We start from the raw sequence: 24,092 nt of genomic DNA on the forward strand, positions 1-24,092 counted from the left end.
CATCAACAAGAGGATTCCATCACCGAGGCTAGGCCGATGGTGTCCGGAACACCTCTGTCAGCTGGGAAGGCACATAGCTGGTGTCTGCTGGTCCCTTGCTCCTGGGTTGCACTGCTCTCAGCTTCTGACTCCAGTGGCCTTTTCTTAAAGTGCCTGTGGGCTCTCACCGTCTCTGGGACAAATTTCGGACTTCATCTCTTAACTTAGCGACTCCAAATGTCTGGTTTCAATGGCTGTCTCCAAAATGTGTCTGGGCATTTTCTCTCTAAGCATCTGTGTGAGCTCTCTTCATAATGTCTCTTCCTTTTATCCTCACACAGAGGATTCCAGTGAAGTAATTAAGATGCACCTTGAGTGGGTGGGGTCACATCTCCACAGAAATAATCTAATCAAAAGGTCTCACCCACAATTGGGTGGGTCACATCTCCATGGAAACAACCCAGTCAAGAGATCCCATTCACAATAAGTCTGCACATAATCTTTCCTGGGGTACACAACAGTCTCAAACCGGCACATAGGAACACAGTATATGCTTGATAAATATAAGCTATTATTATTTTTCTTCTCCTCTTCTTCTCATCTCTACCTATTTTCTTCTCATATCTATTCTAACACCATTTTCCTTTCATTTCTCAACTAATTGTCTCCCCATCTCACTAACCTTCTTTGCCTCCACTTCTTTCTCTTCTGGGATAAACAACTTTGAATGACTCTGAGGCAAGTCGTGTGGCTTCTTTGCTGTCTCTGAGAAATGGGCTGCAGCCGTGGCAGACGAAGCAGCTGATGGCACTGTTTTGAGGATGGGAATATGGGGGTGAGGGAGCAGCCCTTGCATCCTGGGAGGTCGGGAGCCCCTGAAGGAACCAGCCTGCTCTCTTCAGTCTCCTTATTCAACCCTCTTTTCCAAGATGTCAGATAAATTTAGAGCCAGGTAGAGCCAGTGATGTGTCATTCAAAGGCTTTCTCCCCAGGTAAAGAACTGTCCAGTAGTCCCGGGCAGGAGGGAACAGGCCCCTGGCAGAGAGTGATGTGGGACGGGGAGGGAGGTGTGTCCTGCCAGCTAATTCCAGCGAGACTCGCAGCCCCTAGGAGCTGCCCAGCCGGGGAGGGAAGCCACATGACGAGGAACTAGTTACCGCCAAGGGAGAAAGAGCATTATTGGATCTGGATTGTTCTTTTATTCTGAGCCATTGCCCTAGGAGGCCGGGAGGTACTCTATTCAGGATACAGAAGCAAGAAGAAAATTAATTTAGCTTTTTTTTTTCAGTGTGGACAAAATATTTGAAATTGATTATTTGCTATATTTCAATCTTTCAGCCTTTTCAACATAAGAAAATAGCTGCACACATTTACGTGTTTTATCATAAAACACAATCTTAAAAAATTAATTATGATTGGTCTTTGTGGTTCCTAGCAATAAGTCCTGTCTTATTTTTTTCACATAGTATAAATTATATTCTTATGCAATATGCAGGGTTGTATTAAGACCCAGTAGATCTTAAACAGTGTTACCAAATAACCATATAAATCCCAAATTCAGCAAAGGCAGACAATCTCCTTAGTGCACTTTCACCTCACTGAAGTTAAAGCTGCTCCCTATGGATATTTTCCACTTCAGTGTGAAGTAGATTAAGTTTTATTAGTGGTTTCATTATGCGGCTTTTTAAAAGAAAAAAAAATGGCTTTGATTTCTTTCACTGTTCACAGTTCTCAGACGAGACATTTTTTTGGAAATCAGATAGTCCAGAGATATTTTGAATAACCAAGCACTCTTTTGTAGATGAAACCTTTCAATGCAACTGTAATAAATAAGCATCTACATCCCATCATTTATAACTTCTGTTTTGGATGGTAATTCTGACCACCACCTTTTTATGACTGCTGGAAGCCAGTTTAAACCAACTATTACATATTCTTCAAATTTGCTTTTAAGTAGTGATCTTACCAGAGGCAACATGTCTACACAGCAGCCAAGTGAGATGTATTGTTTTTCTTCCTATAAACTATTGGCGGGCACAGGAAGGCAATTCACCACAACTCCAAGATCTTTTATCCTCACCAAATAGGCTACAGGTTCACTTATACTTCTCTTCCTCCAAAAAGTTAAAGCTACATTCAATCTCAAATTCCGGCTAATCAAAACTTCTGCCATTGTTTCACCGTCCTGAGAAACCTCAGAAAAAACACACTAAATTTTGATGATGGGCTTTCTGTCTGTGAAGAGCCAAAATCACGGGAGCTAACCAAATATGTTTGACTATCACTGCATAATTTTTCAGGCAGGTGGCTGGTACAAGCCACTTCATTTTCTTTATTTACCAAGTCACAGCCCCCACTTCTAGGGGACTGTTTTTTCCTGTAACAAGAATTTGGAAAAGGATGATGAACTTTCTTTCTGCGGTAGATCTCCTTATGTAGTTTATCTGGGCTTTTCACAGCTTGTCCAGCTGTTCTATTTGTCTAAGCAGCCAACTGGTTTGGAAAGTTCTGAACCTCCTTCATGTTCTTAGTAGTGAAATTAGAGATCCTTTTCCTAGGAAGATCAATGGAATGATCCTCAACATTATTACAAAAGTTCTGTTTTTTGACATTGTGGGTTTCAGATGCCATCATCTCTTCAATACTGGCCCCTCAGTTCAGCCCTCGTGCTGGTGGTGAACCGTGCCCGGCAGCCTAAAGCTGCCCCACTCAGGGCCATTCAAACGCAGCAGCGGGCACGGCCCACCAGGATACCTCATTTAGCTTTAAAAAACACTTTTTGAGTAAGAAATACAAATATGCTACTTATCTGTTAAAGAAATAAAAAAATTTAGTAGTCTAAACAAAAAATAAAATTTTGACTTCAGTTCTTACTAGTTTCCTCCATCCTATCAAATGCAGACTCCAGAGACTGAGAGAAAGAGACATACAAATCTACAAGGAATGATACAAAATCCAACAGAGACGAAAAGAGACAAACATTGGTAACTAGGGAACAAACACAGACATGGTAAGGAGAGGCTTTATTTAAAAGGATTATTGCAAGGAGGAAAAGGACTATTGCAATAGAGGGAGGGGACTATTACTCTAAGGGGACACTGTGACCTGATATCAGCAAGCATCTCAAGAGTAGGCCAAAAGGCTCTTCTTTAACACAGGAAGTGGTATAGGAAAGTGGATTAAAGGTTGATGTGATCAGAGGGCGTATCTGAGAATATTTTTTGTTGAAGCAGTTATTTTGGAGGAGGTGCCCTGTAAATTTCAGGGGCCTGCAGAAAGAAGAGAAGCTTAACTCAAGTTTGATGAACACACATTTTGTTCTGATTGGTCAGTGGTTATAAGCAAGTCAGCTAATTACTCATGAGACAAAGAGTGTTAATTTGGAGGCTCTGGCTTTGTCATAAGTAAACAAGGGGGTCATCCATGCATCTTATGTGGGTCATGTGGGGAAGGGTGCTTCATCGCAAAATTTCTGGGGCACGAAGGGTGGGGGATTTCTTAAACGTGGCTCTTTTCCAGAAGCACAGTGCTTGGGTCAAGTTCAGCATCGTCCACACACATAGATACGCACAGATACAGAGAAACTGAGGCATGTCTGTCGATGAAAGAGGTCCCTACACATTTTCAGAGGGGAAGAAGACAAACAGAAAGAGAAAGAAAAAAAATAAATAGGAATAAACTTTTATTAAGGAACAGCTCTCTCTTGTGGCCGCTCCTGATGCAACTATTAATTAAGCCAAATTCTGTTCCCAGGCTTTCGTTCATGTGATCACCCAGCCACCCTTACAGGTACTCATCAGTCAAACCCACAAGTGCTGTTTAGCATGCACCATATGCCAGGCACTGCTCCTGTTGCTGGAGATAGTGAATGAAGCAGACAAAGCCCCCGCCTTCATGGAATTTTCATTCTGGTTGGGGAGATAGGCTGTAAATTAGGGAAGTATAATGCATAGTGCAGTAGGTCATACAATGCTACAAAGGAAGTGTAAAGTAGGGAAGGGAATGTGAAATGCAGGTGTGAGAGGGAGTTAACGTTTTCAATAGAGCAACCATGGAAGGACTCACTGAGAAGGTGACTTTTAAGTCAAGATCTGAAGAAAGGGAGGGGGAAACCTGTGGATATGGGAGGGAAAGCCATCCCCAGCGCCAGGGCCTTGAGTGGGAGCCTGGTTGCTCAAGAAAGAATGAGAAGACTGATCAGGGCTGGATTGTAGTGAGCAGGGAGGAGAGCAGAAGCAGAACAGCAAGTCCAGATTATAGCAGTTTTGCCTTTTGCTCTGAGTGAGGAAGGGTGACACAGGAGGATTTTGAGCAGAGATGATGTGAGGTGATCACTTTGTGTTAACAGTAGGCTCTATGGGACTGCTGGGGATTGAGTGATGTTTCCACACAAAAGACATGTTCAAGTCCTAACCCAGCATAGTGTGTGGCGTGTGAGCCCGTCTGTCAATAGGGCCTTTGGAAATGTTATTAGTTTAGGTGTCTGTGGTAGTTTGAAGGTATTATGTACCAGAAGAGGCCATGTTCGTTTAATCCACTCCTGTGGGTGCAGAACTATTGTAGGTGGGATCTTTTGATCAGGTTATTTCAATTGAGGCGTGACCCACCTCATACAACGTGGGTCTTAATCGTTTTAGTGGAGTCCTTTATAAGAGGATAAAACACAAAGAGATGAAATTAAGGGAAGCTCACAGAGAAGAGCCCCAGAAGAGCTGAGAGAAGGAGCCACTGAGGTCAGAAGCTGGAAGCAATGAAACCTAGGAGGGACAGACCAACAGACATCACCATTTGCCTCGCTATCTGACAGGATCTCACGATCTTCGATTGTCAGAGAAAGTGTTGTCCTGTTGATGTCTTAATTTGGACATTTTCATGGCCTTAGAATTGTAAACTAGTAAGCTAATAAATACCCATTGTTAAAAGTCAGTCCGTTTCTGGTAAATTATATTCTGGCAGCTTTAGCAAACCACAACAGTGCCCAAATTGAATGACAGTGGGCCATGATCCAATATGACTTAAGTACTTACAAGCAAAAGAAACTGGACATGGAAGTAGAAGCCAGAAGTCAGTGGAAGTCAGAGAAGGACACAGATATCACCATGTGATGGAGGCAGAGACGCAAGCCAAGAAATGCCAAAAATTACAGGCAAGATCCTACCAGGACACTACAGACTGGAGAAAGCAAGCCTTGCTGACCCCTGGATGTTGGACTTCTAGCCTCCCCAACTGTGAGCCAATAAATTTCTGGCAACCAGTCTGTGGTATTGTCGTAGCGGCTCTTAGTTTGCAAACTAAGAGGGTCTATGGCTGTGTGCATGGAGACCAGTTAGGGCTCCTGCTATTCTACAGGTGGGAGATGATGCTGGCTTCGATCAGGGGTCGTAGCAGTGGGGGAGGTGAAGCATGATAGGATTCTGGATACATTCTGAAAGTAGATTCAACAGGATTTTCTAATAGGCTGGGTGTAGAGTGTAAGAAAAAAGGACTATAACCTGAAGATGGCATTTCTTCATGCTATTTCAATGCATTAAGCAAAATTAAGCTGTGAATTATCATTTTCATTCCAAAAACTTTAAGGTAGTTTTAATGACACATAAAATACAACAACACTTTGAAAATTTCCTATGTATCTATCTTTAAATCATACTTTGAAAGATATTACCTTTTTGTATATAGATGTTATATTTCATAATAAGGAAATAACTGAAACTGTGGAATTGTAACCTATAATTTTCTTTGAAATTTGCTCTCTAGTTGTTAAATTGCACTTGGATGTTACTTTTATGTATATGTGCTATATTCTACAATAAAAAATGAAAAAAAAAACAACACAACAGCAACAACTTAAAATTTAGAAGTTAAATGTATATGAGATTTTTTAATTATAGCTCATTTAAAAGTTGGGAATTATCTACTCAAAGTGATAACTTTGGTTTTAGGTTTTGAAATAGTTATTCTGAAGTCCTTTCTGCAAATATTTAGCTGCTGGGGTAAGAATCACATTATTAAAAGCAAGTTGAAAGAGGGGTTTCCTGGTTCACTCCTAACTTGTAACTGCTCTGTCTGATTGACTGATGTGATGTGGACTCTGCTTGGGTATCAGGGCTTAGTCCATGTTTATTCCTCTCTGGAGAATTCTAAGGCAGAAGAAAGGTCAATAAAGGCTGAAAATGACAACACTGTTTGGGGTGGATTTTCCTACAAGACTGGGCAGCGTAGAGCAATGATCTTTGATGGAAGTCTCGTGTAAATCTCCTTAGGGAACAAGCCAAGCCGAGATATTGGGGCTTGTACTTTACACAATAAGGGGCATAATTTGGGTGCGGTGTCCCCAAACTACCTACTTAGTGTGAACAGACACGTAGATGAGCTATACTCCAGAGCCTCCGAGCAGTGTCAGGAAAGATGAACCGGTGATAACAGGCAGAGTCCCTTTCAGAGCAGCAGGGAATCAACACTGGGGTGAAGCGTCTTTGGGGGACTGTTGCTGGGGTCCAGCCGGTGACCAGCTTCAGGTTAGATGGATGCTAAGATGAGGGGCTTCAGAGGCTGAGATAAAGGCCTCTCCATCCTGGCCCAGCACACTCCTGTCTTGTTAACTAGGTTTCCTTAACTTTTCTCACTGTTGAACTTTCAGCCAGATCCAGGTGATACAGTCAGCATTTATTGTAATTCCACTCCACCCACAGGATGATGAGTTTATAATAGAGTATAGCTTTGATAAGATTCTGCAGGGCACTTCTGACTTTAGTGTTCTCTATAATTCTACTGCTTACCAGTCTGGGTGAGTTATTTTAGCTGTCCTGGTCATGTGGGGATCAACACCCCATGTTGGTAGGATGAGAAATTAAAACTGTTTACCAAAAGTCCTATGTTGGTTTTCTATTGCTGTGTAACAAACTATCACAAATGTGGTGGTATAAAGCAAAATAAATTTACTGGCTTACCCTTCTGCAGGTGGCAAGACTGGACTGGGCTCTTATTTGGGGGATCTGAGGAAGAACCCACTGCCAAGCTCATTAAGGTTGTTGGCAGAATTCATTTCCTTGTAGTTGTGGGGGGGTTCCCGTATCCTAGTTGCTGGCTGGGGGCTCTGCATTTGTCTTCCAGAGGCTGCCCCATTTCTCTCCCTGTGGCCCACTCCATCTTGAAAGTCAGGAAATGTGTAATTGAGTCCTTCCCCTGCTTCTAGTCTTTCTGACTACTTCTGCTACCAGGCAGAGAACTCTTTGCCTGTTTTTTTTTTTTTAAATAGAACATTTGACCTTTACTACAAAATACTCACAGAGGAAGAAAGAAGGAAAGCAGTTACAAGAGCTGAAGTCAATTTTTCTGTCTCGTTTTAAATTGTGGCAATACATATATATAGATAACATAAAACTTGCCATTTTACCCATTTTAAGTGTACAAATCAGCAGCATTAATTACATTTTCAGTATTGTGCTACCATCACCACCTCCCATTTCCAAAACTTTTTCACCACCCAAAACAGACACTCTTTATCCATTGAACAATAACTCCCCAACCTCCATCCCACCCACCCTCCTGCCCCACCCCCCCAACTCCAGCCACTGGTAACTTTCTGTCTCTATGAATTTGTTATTCTGGATGTTTCATATAAATGGAATCATACAGTATCTATCCTTTTGCATCTGACTTACTTCAAGGATCATTCATGCTGTAGCAAGTATCAGAACTTCATTCCTTTTCCTGACTGAGTAGTATTCCATGGATGGATTTACCACGTTTTGTTTATCCAGAAATCTTATCTTAGACGGAAAATATAATTAGACTAGGGCCACCTGGATAATTCTCCTATCTTAAGGTCAACTCTGCCTTACATTATAACATAATCACAAAAATGATATCTCCTCATAGTCACAAGTTCCAGGAATTGGGGTATGGAATTTGGGAGATATTTTCAGAATTCTGCCCACCACAAGTTCTGACCTCAGGCATGATGGAGTGAGGAGGTTGAAAAATCCTCTCCCCGGAAAGCATCTACAAAGTTGGACAAATTGTCAAAAACAATCATTTCATTTCTGTGCTCTGAAATTTGACCAAAGGCACAGAGCAAAGTGACATTTTAAGGGTGAAAATTACTGAGCTCTGGACAAGAACAGTGTAGCTGGGCATTCTCGCCTGGGGCTGTTTGCGCCTTCTCTGAGGGCCCCTGACCCTCTTACCGTAATTCAACAAGGGTAAGGAAGGCCATGAAAACAGTAAGTTTTACTGCTGCTACGAGAGGGGCTCACTCAATTTGGAGGGTAGACAGTGTAAATGGTGACCGTGCTAGCAAACAGGCAGGGACGCTGTGGGTCTGCGTGTGGCAAGCAATGGACTGGTGGACTAGATCCCAGATTTAACATGGTGATCTAGGAGGTGAGATAGTCATAGAGGGCCTGAGAAATTCTCCACATATCCTGCCTTGACTGGACGCCACGTCCATTCCTGGCTGATGGTGTCTGCACATGTGCAGAGGAGACAAAAAGAGATCCCACAGAAAGCAGAAGCTGGGCAGACCTGAAAATAGCCCGGAATTTGAGTGTGCTCTCTGGTCCACTCTGATCCATCAGCAGGGAGTGGAAACATTGCTGGCTAAAGATGTTTGAGCACAACGCCTGACCAATGCTGGGTGGACACTTATCTGAACAGACCCAAGGGCAACCCTTAGACAACTGTGCTTAAAAATGAAAATAATAACAAAACAAAACTGAGCCTGGGCCTCTGTGAATTTACATTGCAGGAAAACAGCCCTCACAGATTTAATCCAGCTATGAAATCTTGTGCTGGTTTGAGGCTGTATGTACCCCAGAAAAGATCATGTTCTTTTAATGCCTTCCTGTGGGTGTAGACCTACTGTGGTTGGGATCTTTTGATTAGGTTGTTTCCACTTAGATGTGACCCACCTCATTCAAGGTGGTCTTAATTCTACTACTGGAGTCCTATATAAGAGGATAAAGGACAAGAACATGGAAAAAAGCCCCAGAGAAGCTGAGAGAGAAGGAGCTAGAAACTGGAAGCAAGAAGACCCAGGAGAGAAGGGGAAAGACCAGTGGATGTCACCATGTGCCTGGCTGTGGTGGTTTGGAGCTGTTATATATCCCAGAAAATGCCATGGTCTTTTAATCCATTCCTGTTGTGGGTGGGACCTTATGAGGTTATTTTAATTGAGGAGTTGCTCCAAGGTGGGTCTTAATCCTTTCACGGAAGTCCTAAGAAATGAAATTAAGAGAAGCTCTTAGAGAAAAGCCCAGGAGAAGCTGAAAGAGGAAGCCACTGAAGTCAGAAGCTGGAAGCAATGAAACCTAGGAAAGAAGGACCAGCAGGTGTTGGCCATGTGCCGTCTCATGTGACAGAGGAGCCTCAGATGCTGGCAGCCTGTCTTCATAGAAGGCAGCGTCCTGTTGATGCCTTAACTTGGACATTTTCATGGCCTAAGAACTGTAAATTTGTAAGCTAATAAATCCTCATTGTAGAAGCCAACCCATTTCTGATATATTTCATTTCATTAGCTTCAGCAAACCGAAACACTGGCCATGTGATAAAGGAGCTGAGGATTGCCCGTAGCTGGTCTTTAGGGAGAAAGCATCACCTGCTGATGCCTTGAGTTGGACATTTCCATGGCCCAAAAGCTGTAAACTTGTAAGTTAATAAATCCCCATTGTAAGAGTGAACTCATTCCCAGTATATTGCATTTCGTCAGCTTTAGCAAAGTAAACAAACCTGGACATAATGCATTGTGTAGCTATTTGAAGATTCTGAAAAGTAAGTAGTAGCAGGTGGATTCAGGAAGAAAACCAGAATAATATCACCACATCAGTGATGAGTTCACCATTTTTAAATTCTGGTATCCCCTGCTAGAAAGTGGGCACTGGGGTGTGGTCAGGGAGAGACTTAGGAGAAGGCCTTGAGCTTAGGCTCAAGGAACAGGACGGGGAGCTTCTAATGCTCAGAGTGTGTGAAAATGCCTCTTGCATTTCTTTTCACTATTATCTCATGCACCAGACTCCAAGGAATCCTGTGGTGGCAATGGAAAATCATGATGGGAGCCCACAGGAGCCAAACTGGAGGAGAGAATCTTCCTCTCTGATCAGTGGAGCTGCGGTCCTAAGAGGGTGGGGTCAATCCCCATCACTTTTTTTTCCCCTTTTCTGTCTCCAGGTGCCTGTCTCTGGATGCAGGCACAGTCATGGAAGTTCTTGGCAGGGTGGGATAAGTAACCCCCCCAGCTTTCTGGTTAAAGAACTAAAAATAAGGCCCCCAAGGAAAGGAGAAATATCAGGGAGCTTTTAGGTGGGCAGGAGGACCCACCCCCCCGCCAACTGGACCCAGTTAAATTGTTTATGAAATCCTGGGCTCACCCCTGAGCATAGACCAACATGCAGGTCAGACCCAGCCTGGCTACTGGGTTGACATGTGCGGACAGATCACAATAGCAACACAAATCTTTGAAAACTGGATTGACATTGAAATCACAGTTAACAGAAAACGGGTTAGAACTTGTGGCCTGAACCTGCCCATGTGTGATGATTGGGTTCATGTGTCAACTTGGCCAGATGACGGCATCCAGCTGTCTGGTTAAGCAAGCCCTGACCTGATTGTTACTGTGAGGATATCTCATGGACTTAAATCACCAGTAAGCTGATTTTATCTACGGCTGATTATATTTACAATCAGTTGAGGATACTGCCTTCAACAATGAGAAACATCTCATCCAATTAGTTGAAAGCTTTAAAGGGAGAAGTTATTATTTCAACTGTTAAAACAGAGAGTTTCCATTTTACTTCAGCCAGCTAACTATTCCTGGGGAATTCATCGAAAACCTTTATCAGAGTTCCCAGCTTGTAGCCTGCCCTACAGAATTTTCAGTCATGCATCCCTACAATCGCATAAGACAATTTTTATAAAATACAACAGTTGCAGATATCTTCTGTTGGTTCTGTTTCTCTGTAGAACCCTGACTAATACAAGAAATTTACTGCCTGCTAACACAAAGAAAATTATTATTATCCATAAAATTTAAGCAAGACTCAGTGACTCATAACAATATTCAAAATGTACAGGATACAATCCAAAATTTCTTGGCATATGAAGGATCAGGACACTCTCAACTTGCATAGGTAAAGATAATCAACAGACACTAATGCCAAGATGACTAACATGTTTTTTGCTCCAAAAAAACAATAGGTACACTCTTGAAACCAATGGAAAAATAGAAAATCTCAGCAAAGAAGAAGATGAAAAATACAATAAATGATTGTATATAACTGATTACAATAATTCACTGGAGAGGCTTAATAGCAGAATAAAGATGGCAGAGGAAAGGGTCAGTGAACTTGAAGACAGACAAATAGGAAATTATGCAATCTGAATAACAGAGAGTAAAGATTTAAACACAAAAGAAAAACAAAAAACCCAAAAGAATTAATGCTAATGCAAGTGGAGTCCTAGATAGAAGAAAGAAGGCAGAGCTGAAAAAATTTCAAAGAAGTAAGGCTGAAAATTTCCCAAATTTAATGAAAGAAATATACCTACAGATCCAGGGAGTTGAGCAAATTCCCCTAAAGTAAGAAAATAAAAAAAAAATTCATGCACAGACACATCATAATCAATCTTATGGAAGCCAAAGATAAAAAAAAAAAAAAAAAGAATTCTGAAAGCAGCCAGGGAGAAACGACACACTGCATACAGGGGAACAATGACTCAGCTGACAGATTTCTCTTCAGAAACTGTGAAGGCAGGTGAAAGTGACACAACGTTTTTCAAGTGCTGAAGGAAAAAAATTGTCAACCCAGCATTCTTTTTCCACTGAAAATTTCTTTCAGGAATTAAGGGGAAATTAAACAGCCAAGTAAACAGATAACATGTTTTCATTAGATTGGAAAGCCTAATATTGTTAAAATGTCCATTCTCCCTAAGTTGACCTATAGATTCAATGTAATTGATATAAAAATTTTAGCAGGCATTTTTTAAAAACTAGACAAGGTAATTAATTCTAACACTTAATGGAAATTAGAAAAAAGTCTCGTATAGTTAATAAATCCTGAAAAACAATTAAAAAGTTGGAGAACTTACATTACCTGATTTCAAGACTCACTATAAAGCCACAGTAATCAGGACAGTGTAGTATTGCTGTAAGAACATACAAATAAATGGGAAAGTCCACAAACAGACCCACACATATTTGGTGAATAATTTTTGACTAAGGTGCCCAATCAATCCAATGAGGGACAGGAAAAATCTTTTAACCCTGTTCTGCTGGAATAAGTGGATATCCCATGGAAAAAACTGAACCTTGACCTATATTCTCAATAGACACAGGATTTGACAAACTGGACTTCATCAAGATTACAAACTCTCTTTTCAAAAGACAGCATTAAGAAAATGAAAAAGGCAAATCACACATAGGCAGAATTTTCTTATTTTTGCAAAACATCTACCAGACAAAGGACTCATAACCAAAGTAAATAAGGAGTCCTAAAAATCAACAATAGAGATGAACCAATTAAAAAGTGGGTAAAATACTTGAACAGGTGCTTCATAAAAGAAGATACATAAATGGCTAATAAGCATATGATAAAGTGTTCAACATCATTAGACGTTAGAGAAATGCAAAGTAAACCAGAAGAATGGTCACTGCACTAGAATGGCAGTCCTACATTTAGACATGGGATAAAGGATGGGAGTAAACCCTCTCAAGAAAGGCTCATATTATTAGCAAAGGGTATGAAGAGCAGTTTCAAAGTCATTAATTAAAGCCACAGATGAAAATCCTCATCTCTATCAGGAAAGAAGTTCCTGTTTGGCGTCTCCCCATAGGAATGCAAATATTTCCCAAAGTATATGCAGCTTTAGACCTTAACAATGCAGAGTGGCATCACATCATGTTTGAAGAGATACAACCCTATCCTGTTGTTCAAGCTGTCAGTTTTCCATTATATCCAAGCTGTAACAAGAAGCCACATTGAAGTTTCTTTCTGAACTACACTGTACTGATTTGAGCCTGAGACTGTCTGCTTTCACAGGTGAAAAAAAAATTCACCACAGTTGATATTGGGCTCCCTTGCAGTTGGAATGCTCTTATTTTTCATGCAAAGCAAGCATTGCCTACAAGAACTGGCTTGGAGTGCTGGTGTATATTTCTGTATGTATGCATTTCACTAAAATCAGGTAAGGCAGCACTAAGTGTCAAATATTAACTCTATTTCTGTGCAAGAGAGTGAGCTCAATTCCTTCTCTCATCTCAGAAAATGAGACTAAAACAGACAGCGAAGTCAGTGAAGGGGGAGGAAAGTGAGGGGATTGGTGTGTCAAGACAGACAAAAGAGCTGGAAATTCCAAGTCATGGAGAGGCAGCAATCAAGAGAGTGTTTGTGACAAAGCCAGGAGCTCCCAGGCCTTCACAAACTAGGCTGAGCTACTTGAAGAGGAGGATAAGACAGTTCTTTGGAGAGAAAATGATCAGAATCCAGAGCTGCCTCAGAGATATCTTCAGTACAGCCTGAGGAAGAGATTAAAAAGTCCACGTTCTTCAGTGCTCAAAATGTCAACTGCTGTGAGAGCTTCATACCCTGGAAGCACAGCCAGAGTAGCTAGTATCTCCTGCTCGTAGGTTAAGTAGATGCCTAGATCCTGACATATTTTGGGGGATCACAGAAGACGAAAGTAGAAGGGAAGAGGAGAGAATGTTACATCTTGTTTTACACCCCATGCTTTCCCTCTTCTAACACTCATGACACAATACCTATGGAGGGAAATTTGGCAATAGCTACCAAAATCACATGGGTCTTTACCCTTTGCCCTAGCGATCTCACTTCTAGAACTCTATCTCAAACATATAGTGGTAAAAATATGAAAAGACACCAGACTATTCATTATAGCAATATTCATAGTAATAAACGACCAGAGGCAACCAAAATATCCATCAGTAGGACACTAGCTGAGTAAATTATGTTACATGCACACAATGGGATACTTCATGAAAAGGAATGGTGAATATCACTGTGGAGTGTGCTACAGAATATATTATTAGAAGAAAGCAAGGTTGAAGAAAATGAATACATAAGCTTCCATTTATCTAAGAAAGGGAGATTATATATTTTGTTAATAAATGAAAAGATAAACAATAAATTTTTGAAAAATGATTACCTACAGAGGAGGGAAGGAATGCTGTGAAGGGAGGGGGATATCAGGATAGAAGCTAGACTTTATATATGAAAAAGTCTTTGTATTTCCATATACAAAATACATTCATCCCATCACAATATCACAGAAACTTAAATCCTTTCAGTAACAATAGTTACTTAAGAGATGACAATGAAATATAGTACATGATATTTGGTTGGATCTAATAATGGAGGGAAAAGGCCTAAAAGGACATTATTGTGAAATAGGAAAAAATTGTAATACAGGTGGAAAGCTATATAATGATGTTAAAGCTCTTGAACTTGGTAACTGTACTTAAGGTGGTTACAGAAGTGAATATCTTTGTTCTTAGGAAATGTACATGGAACTATTATGTGTTCAAGGAGCATGATGTATAAAACCTATGCTCAAATATTTAATAAACTGATAGGTGGGTGGGTAGATAGATTGACAAAAGGATACAGCAAATGTGGCAAAATGCTACAATTGGTGGATCTGGTTATCCTGGGGAGTTATTTATGTTGGAGTTTACTGTATGAGCTTTGTGTTATTTTTGCAACTCTCCTGTAAGTTTGAAATTACTTTAAAATAAAAGTGAAAAAGTAGTAAATATGCCACAATTAAGCAACTTCATTAATTTTTGTGTCTACTCAGTATAATTAAGATCATACTGAGAGGTGTTGCACAAACTAAAAACAAACTCTTAAGTTTATTAATATCAATGTTATAATTTTTCTTGTCATTTTCACAGCCAATTTACATAGTACTGCTGCTTATAATAAAAATATTCTGCACATTGACTTGTTAAAAAATGTAAATCATTATTACTGATTGGTATTATGAAAATTTCCAATTTCAACATAAATTATCTGTCTAGCAAGTCACAAATAAGCTTTTTCTTATATTGGAAGTTCAAATTTAGCTTATTCATGTGTAGTGTGATAGTGAGAAAACATAAATTACATTGCCAATTTTGGTGTTTAATTTTTGAATGTTTGGCAAGCATTCCTCTTGTTTTCTGAAAAATCTTGAACTGGAGTTTACAGTAAATCTTTGTAGAAGTCTTCCATGAGTGTCCCAAGGAACTCTGGCAAAGAACAGAAGATCATTAAATTTGCTGTCTTCTATTTCATTTGAGTTCCTTAAACTGGTGATGATTCATGGCATTTTCATGCATATATGAATGATTTTAACAATTCTATCCATGACACTTTTCACAGAGTCTGCTTCAGAAAATAGCACACATATTTTCTATATGTAACAACAGTGGAATGAAATTATAAGAATAACATGTGCCTCTTATTTTCAAATTCCAATAAATCCTGAGATATTTGACATAATATAGCTGGAGCACCATTCATCATGATAGAAACAAGTTTAATCATATTTAAATGAAAGTCTTCATTGATATAAAATATTTAAAAACATCTATTCCATGATTTTGGCATTTCTGGTCAAGAACTGTCATTTCTTCATAGATTTGGAAGCTCTTTGAGACAAAACACATTAATTTGGTCAGTTTTCTTATACTACACAGCCCATGCTAAGCTAAAGAAGAGTACTTGCAACTTTTCAAATTTTCTATCAGTTGACACTTGGTATTGATAGGAAGTCTGCATGTTATATATGCAATTCTTTGTTGGCTTAACTGAAGACTTCTACTTCGTGTAAAATAACAGTTTTAGTCTTTTCCTCATACCTCAATGTTCTATAACAATAGCTGCAAATTATAATCACTGGAGGAATTTAAACCAAAATGAGCAAAGGATAAAAATGGGGGCTGGGCCAGGCCCAACCGAAATCCAATTGAATTAGACTCTGTGGCAGTGGGCCAGGGATGAGCCTTCTTCTTCATAGCTCTCAGCAGATTCTAATGAACGTCCAGGCCTGAGCACCAGAGACCTCAACCTTCAGATCCATCTCTCGGATGGACTGAAAGGAAATGTTTTCCTCCAACAAAGGACCATGCCTGTGTTCAGCTCCTTTCCCAAGCTCAATCAAATCCACTGCGTTCACCCATGGGTGGCACCTTTCATCACTCACAGAAACACCCTTCCAGCCAAGCCCAAATGTGTACACCTTCCTCCACCCACTCTTCCTACCATTAACCTCAGCTTCTGGGCTTTAGTCTCTGCCCATTCTCGCATCCCTATGCCCCAAAGCACACTATCCTTGTCGCCGAAGAGTGTGGATCTCCTCAAACTTCATCTAAAATCTCAAACGTTTCCCTCATGAAACCCACACTCTTTCACTCCCTCCCTGTGTCCAAACCAACCACCTTGGGCTAAAGAGAGCCCTACTGTTGTTTGCTAAGCATTTCACCTGCACATGTCCTTGTTCCCTAAATGGTCTGGGACCTCTTCACAGACAGAGACTCAATGCTGACTGACTTCAGCCCAGATTCATTTTGGGTGAGGCTGAGTACACAACAGGTAAACCTTGCTGTGCCAGTTTGGATGTATTATGTCCCCCAAAATGCCATGTTCTATGATGCAATCTTGTGGGGGCAGAAATATTAGTGTTGATTAGGTTGGAACCTATTGATTCAGTGTTTCCATGGAGATGTGACTCAATCAACTCTGGGTGAGACCTTTGACTGGATAATTTCCGTGTTACCCTTCCCATTCAGGGTGGGTCTTAGTTGAATCACTGGAGTCCTGTAAAAGTGTTCACAGACAGAAGTAAGTGCTGCAGCCAAGACTGACACTTTGAAAAATGCACAGGAGCTGAGAGTGAAGCTGGAGCACAACGTGGAATCAGCAGACGCCAGCCACGTGCCTTCCCAGCTAACAGAGGGTTTCTGGACACCATTGGCCTTCCATCAGTGAAGGTACACTTGTGTTGATACCTTCATTGGGACATTTTTATGGCCTTCAGACTGTAACTTTGTAACCAAATAACCCCCCTTTATGAAAGCCAATCCATTTCTTTTTTTTTTTTTCCTTTGAAAATTTGTCTTTATTAGAATGCTTATAAAAGAGAAGATATTCTTTTTTTTTTTTTTTTTACCCTACCAGATTGGCAAAGATCAAAACTACCAGCACCAACAATACTTAGTGTGGAAGAGGCATTAAGAAAACAGGCATTCTCATATACTTTTGTAAGGCTTTTAAAAATTATCACCTTTAGCAGTTTTGGGTTCACAGAAAAATTTCACATAAAGTACAGAGAGTTCCCATACACACCTCTCTTTGGCATAGCTCCCTTATTATTAACATCGTGCATTAGTCTGGTGCATTTGTTACAATCGATGAACCAATATGGATAAATCATTAGTAACTAAAGTCTGTAATTTAAATTAGGGTTCACTGTTTGTGCTGTCTAGTCCTACGGATTTTGACAAATGCATAGTGTCATGTATCCACCATTACATTGTCATGCAGAATAGTTTCTCTGCCCTAAAATTGCCGTGGGCTCCACCTATTCCTCCCTCTCTCCACCTGCACCCCTGGCAACCACAAATCTTTTTACTATCTCTGCAGTTTTGCCTTTTCCAGAATGTCACATATTTGGAATCATAAGTCTGTAGTCTTTCCAGGCTGCGTTCTTTCACTTAGCAATATGCATTCGAAGTTCCTCCATATCTTTCTGTAACTTGGTAGCCCATTTCTTTTTTTTTTTTTTGGTTTTATTTATTTATTTTTTTTATTGAGATATATTCACATACCATGCAGTCATACAAAACAAATCAAACTTTCGATTGTTCACAGTATCATTACATAGTTGTACATTCATCACCTAAATCAATCCCTGACACCTTCATTAGCACACACACAAAAATAACAAGAATAATAATTAGAGTGAAAAAGAGCAATTGAAGTAAAAAAGAACACTGGGTACCTTTGTCTGTTTGTTTCCTTCCCCTATTTTTCTACTCATCCATCCATAAACTAGACAAAGTGCAGTGTGGTCCTTATGGCTTTCCCAATCCCATTGTCACCCCTCATAAGCTACATTTTTATACAATTGTCTTCGAGATTCATGGGTTCTGGGTTGTAGTTTGATAGTTTCAGGTATCCACCACCAGCTACCCCAATTCTTTAGAACCTAAAAAGGGTTGTCTAAAGTGTGCGTAAGAGTGCCCACCAGAGTGACCTCTCGGCTCCTTTTGGAATCTCTCTGCTACTGAAGCTTATTTCATTTTTTTTCACATCCCCCTTTTGGTCAAGAAGATGTTTTCCGTCCCACGATGCCAGGTCTACATTCCTCCCCAGGAGTCATATTCCACGTTGCCAGGGAGATTCACTCCCCTGGGTGTCTGATCCCACGTAGGGGGGAGGGCAGTGATTTCACCTTTCAAGTTGGCTTAGCTAGAGAGAGAGGGCCACATCTGAGCAACAAAGAGGCATTCGGGAGGAGGCTCTTAGACACAATTATAGGGAGGCCTAGCCTCTCCTTTGAAGCAATCGTCTTCCCAAGGGTAAAACCTATGGTAGAATCCATTTCTGATATTCTGCATAATGGCAGCATTAGCAAACTGGAACACTTGCTGAATGAGTAAATAAATGGGCAAATGAATATACTTATGGATAAATAATAGACATGGCAGAATATGTAAACCAAAATGCATGTTTAATTCATAAATGGAGGTGGCTGGGCCGTGGCAGAAGCTCAATGAAGTAGTTTCTCCAAGAAGAGAACAAAGAAGATGGGAGTTGAGGGTCGGACCCTGGCCCCATTTCTGACGGCTAATCTGCATTTTGTACTCTGGTTAGTAACAGGAAAACCCATATAAGATGTTACTGACTCTTTACATCGCTCTTCTTGTATGCATTTCTTCATTTCAACAGATATGTTTTTAATACCTGCAAGAAACCATAAATGAGACTTCTGCTCTGCTCCTTCTTCCTTATACTCTCCTGTTTACCCACCCAGACTGGGCTGGAGTAGGAGATAAACCAGGCCACACTCAGGTGTGCGGGTCATTCAACAGGTTTTCTCTAGCAGAGGCAATGGACTGGCATGGTGTCCTCCAACACAGGTGCAAACACACCAAATCCCTAAATCCCCTTATAACCTAAGATCAATCAAATATTAGCATAGTTCCTAAACTTTTTTTAAGTGAACTTTTTTCCACTTGGAGGGCTAGAAAAATGTTTCATAGACATTTAATGCCAGTGATAATAACCACTTCCTTCTCTTAGTTCTCAAATGATTTTGTTGGTAGCATTCCGTATCCTACTGATATTCAGGGATTTGGTGCATCTGTGTTTCAGTTATGTATAGCCCTTATTATTTTAAGGATACACATCTAATCTCTTCTCCTTGGTCTATCTTTTAATAATTATTAATAGCTATAAAAAAGTTATCATTTTGGTTGGGTTTCTTGCCTTTCAAAATGCTTTCAGACAGATTCTTTTACATGGCAGAATCTCTGCTTTTGATGATTTCATCTAGCCTCCTCTGGGTGCTATATTCAGTGACTGCTTTTTTAAAACAAAGAATTCCTCTGTTATGCACATTACAGGAAGTAGAAACATAATAATCCAAGAACTAGCCAACATGACTAATCCTACAATTACCTCACTGATGATGAACTGTGAGAAGGATGAGGTCCCAGAGTTAATTAGTAGCAGGAGAAAGTGAGAGGCAATGAACAGCTATGAAAACAACCCAACCCTCATGGAACTCAGCCCGCTGCTTTATGCTATGCTACAGTACCACTCCTGATTCATTTTTAAATTTTGTTTTCAATTAATTTAGACTTAAAATTTTTTTTCTTAAAGCAAGCATTGTAAAATATGCTTTACTCTCCACCTGAAGCAAGTTTAAATTTAATCATTGCCTCTGTTCAAAGCTTCGACTTTGAAAACTAATAAAACACCCAAAGAGGGGAAAACACAACTTGCTTCTGAGTTTAAAAAATCAACCAGAGTTTGCAGAGGATGAAGTTTCATCCAATATGCTCAACCAACTTCCTCAAAGCTAGCAGAGGAATTTGCCATAAGTGCATGCAGAAATTCATGAATGAATGAGTGAGAGTCAGGCCCATTGTTGTTTCCTCATTTCTAAGAGATCTGGACAAAACCTGGTTCCCCCTCAAACCTAACTTGGGATACATGCCCCACAAGCTTGTGCAGAGAGTGCCACTTGTTCTGACCCTACAGAGTACTGAAACCTAGAAAAATACCTGTGTCTACGACGCCAGAGAATTCAATACATTGTATTTTCTCGTCTGCGCACCATTTGAGTTCTATGTCACACTGTCTTCCCTTCACTGCAAAGCATGTTGGGCACTTAAAACCATTGGTTCTGAATTCATCAACATCCTTCTCCTCTAGGTCACTCATTTTAATCTCCCAGGAGACTGTTAAAAAAAAAAAAGACAGAAAATCAGCCAGTTCTTTGAAAAATCAACCTTTGCTCACAAGGCAGATCCTAGAACCAGATCTTCCCCACTCACCCTGTCCTCCTCCCCACCCCAGCATTCCTCACGTGACACTTCCGAACTCATGCAACTCAACACAGGAGTTATGGCAAAAATCCCTCGGAGTTTACTTTCTGGTGGGGTGGCAGACAAAAACAAGCAAGAAGAAGTCACAGTATGTCAGATGATGATAAATACTATAACGAAAAATAAAACAGGATGGGAAGTGAAGGATGGAGCTGTAATTTATAGGGTGGTCAGTGCTGCTGAAATGGTACTTTTTGAGTGAAGGCTTCAAAGAGGTGTTCTTCCAAAAACTTCCACAAGTAAAGGTCACAGGATGGGGTGTGCCCAGTATGCGGCATGCACAGGATGCTTAATGAAGGGGTCCCAAGTGGCACAAAGGAGCCTTAGCTTCTTCTGTATTCGTAAACAACTTCTTCATGAACTGAAGTTGACAGACACCCAACCTCTATCCAAACATCCCCACTGCCTCTCATGAAATCAACTGTCAGGAATAATGCCTGGGTTTGGCTCTTCTGTGAAGGTTGTCTTAAGAGAGAGCATGAGAGTGGAGAGAACTATGAATGGAAATGTGGAAATCTGTAGAAAGTGAAGGGTAAGGGGTAAAAAGAGATTAAAAGTTGTTTTAGTTTGCTAATGCTGCGGAATGCAAAACACCAGAGATGGATTGGTTTTTATAAAAAGGGGGTTTATTTGGCTATACAGTTACAGTCTTAAGGCCATAAAGTGTCCAAGGTAACACATCAATAATCGGGTACCTTCACTGGAGGATGGCCAATGGCGTCCGGAAAACTTCTGTTAGCTGGGAAGGCACGTGGCTGGCATCTGCTCCTAAGTTCTGGTTTCAAAATGGCTTTCTCCCAGGACGTTCCTCTCTAGCAAGCTTGCTTCTCTTCAAAACGTCACTCACAGCTGCACTCCCTTCAGTCTCTTTGAGTCAGCATGTTTTATATGGCTCCACTGATCAAGGCCCACCCTGAATGGGTGCGGTCACACCTTCATGGGAGTATCCCACCAAAGTCACCACCCACAGCTGGGTGGGGCACATTCCAAGCAAATCTAACCAGCACCAGAACGTCTGTCCCACAAGACCACAAAGATAATGGCATTTGGGGGACACAATACATTCAAACCGGCACAAAAGTTATCTGAGAATTCTTCTTAGGCTGCCAAAAGGTGTTTTTCATCTATGTACCTTCCCCCTCCGCCAGCATTTCCCCCTTGACGTTCCTCTGGCTCCAGCTCTCCCCACTGGGCATGGTGCCTGGAGCCTAGGGAACGTGCCCACTGAGTCTGCACACACGACCTGGGTACTGGGAATCCCAGAATTTCTTATACAGACAGACAGAAGGGCTGACTAAGCAGTTTGGAGAGAAGCTGGGAACTTGGACTTGCGGACTAGCGTGTCTACAAACATGGTCACAACGCCCTTCATAGTGAGGGCCAAGGTGGGCGGGAAGAAAAGGAGGGGGCTGAGGCCCAGAGCTGGGACCTCTGGGTGTCTTCGTTCCTTGGCATGGAACTCTGAGGAGTTAGAAAACTCCAGGCCTTTAACACTGAAGGCGTATTTGTCCAGGTCAGGGGATGGAACCTATGTTAACAACTTTTTTAGGTTAACGTGTATCTTTAAAATATTGAGCCATATGGTCTGTGGGCTTCCATTCCCATTCTTGCCCGACAGCCCTGCAAATGTGTGCCCTGGGCCGGGACGTGAGCTGGGAGGGGAGCAGAGAGGAGGAGGGGGGGCGAGCCAAGTGCTCTCACTGCAGAGGAAGAAGGCAGCCCCAAGATGCCCAGACGGCCTTTCCAGGCTGTACAACCCTTAGGGATCTGGGGTTAACGTGGCCTGGTCTCCCTAGAGATTCTGTTTGAGGAAGCACGGTCCAAAGAACCAAAAGAAACTTAGAAAATAAAACAAAATAACACACAAACAGAGAATTTCAAACATTAACATTAGAGACTTTCCAGTCCAGAGCAGAGAGGGTATGAACAATCTGGAAAGTGAGCACAGCTCCCAGGAAGAGAAGGTGAGACTGAAGGTCCACAGCATGCATGCAGGTGGGACGCCTGATGGGCATGCTGGGGAGAATGCAGGTGACAACTGCGGAGGGGAGGCGGGATGCGCGCAGGAATGCAGGCCTGAGCAAGAATGCGGGATTGCAGGCGGGCGCGAAGGGGGCATGCAGGCAGAAGTGCGGACTGCAGCAGGCATGCGGGCGGCGTCACCGGCGGGAATGGGGGCAGCGCCTTTCACCTGCCAGGAAGGGCACGACAGCAAGGCTGCAGGCCAAGAGGAGGCTCCGTGGCGCTGCCGGGCGCATGGCTGAGGCCGCGTCCCCCTTCTCTGTGAACGACAGAAGCCGAGGTCAGGACCGTAACGAGGCGGTCGGCGGAGGCCACCCTCCCACGCGAGGCGACGCTCCACCCTGAGGCCGCCGCGTGCGGGGACGGCCCGCAAGGACTCAGCCCTTCCTGGCGCCCTGCGCTAGGAAATGCGGCCCAGACGTGCATGCGCGGAAGGAGCTTCCATCCCGGTTCGCTCCCAACCGCGAGGGCGAGGTTCGTGGGCAGCCTGCTCGAGTGTCCCCAGCACCGGCAGCGTGGGCGACATGCACCTGTACCTGCCGCCGGCATTCCCGGACGCCACTTCCGGGCCTTCACTTCCGGGACAGCCTGAGAGGACTGCGCATGTGCAGTCCGGGTGACCTGAAGCGGGGCGGGCACACCCAGTCCCCATTGGTCGCATCCTCACGCTCTTCCCGCCCTTCCGGCAGCCTTGGCCAATGAGGACCCAGTAGCTCAGCATCCTGATGACCCGAGAATGTCCACAGTTCTGGGTATTGGGAGAAGGCACAGGGAGTCCAATAATTGTTTTCCTGGCTCTCAGTATACCCCCATCTGCAGTCCTCCCACCTGCTTTTAGAAATTAAAGATATTCTACTGTGGCTAGCCATCTTTCCCTACTCTGAACACCTCTGAGGAGAGGGTACTAGATGCTTAACTCTGTGACTGCACGTCCCACGCCCCACTCCTTCCTTGGACTTCCTGTGGAGCAGTTTGGGTGTCAATAGTTTCTAACATGTCCACACCCCTTTTGAAGCTGACCCCTGGACCTCAGCACTTGAAGAGGATGGGACCTTGTGCAGGCGTGTGATTCCCCGTATGCTTAGTTGCCAGCAAAGTTCCTGGGACATAAACTCACTACCAACAGGTGATGAATGAATGAAGGAGCCCCTCTGTCTTAAAGGGCAAAAGTGTTAGACTTCTCCAGCTCCCCTATGGCCGTTTTCAAGCCTTGCTTTTCTTGCAAAACCCCTACTCCTTTGACATTTACTCCTACAGCCTTTATCATCCACTTTCATTCTTTGTGGTGGACTCACTAGCCACTAGGTCGTTTCTGACCGTTCCCCAAGTGTTTTCACCCTTGGTTCATAACATCCCTCTACACCAGCACCATGAAGATGACCGCTTTGCAGCGATGAAAATGTTTTGTGTCTGTGCAAATACAGTACTGTAGTGGGTTGAAATGGAGGCCATGAATATATGTACATGTCCTAATTCCTGCAACCTATAA

The 24,092-nt window shown here is 42.1% G+C and overlaps 1 pseudogene; it reads right to left on the reverse strand.

Moving 5' to 3' along the window:
• Positions 1-1,816: 1,816 nt before the first annotated feature.
• Positions 1,817-2,610, reverse strand: LOC119519790 (annotated as a pseudogene).
• Between the last annotated feature and the right edge of the window lie 21,482 nt (positions 2,611-24,092).

This window comes from Choloepus didactylus, chromosome 24, assembly GCF_015220235.1.
Source record: "Choloepus didactylus isolate mChoDid1 chromosome 24, mChoDid1.pri, whole genome shotgun sequence".
In the NCBI taxonomy this organism is placed as follows: Eukaryota; Metazoa; Chordata; class Mammalia; order Pilosa; family Megalonychidae; genus Choloepus; species Choloepus didactylus.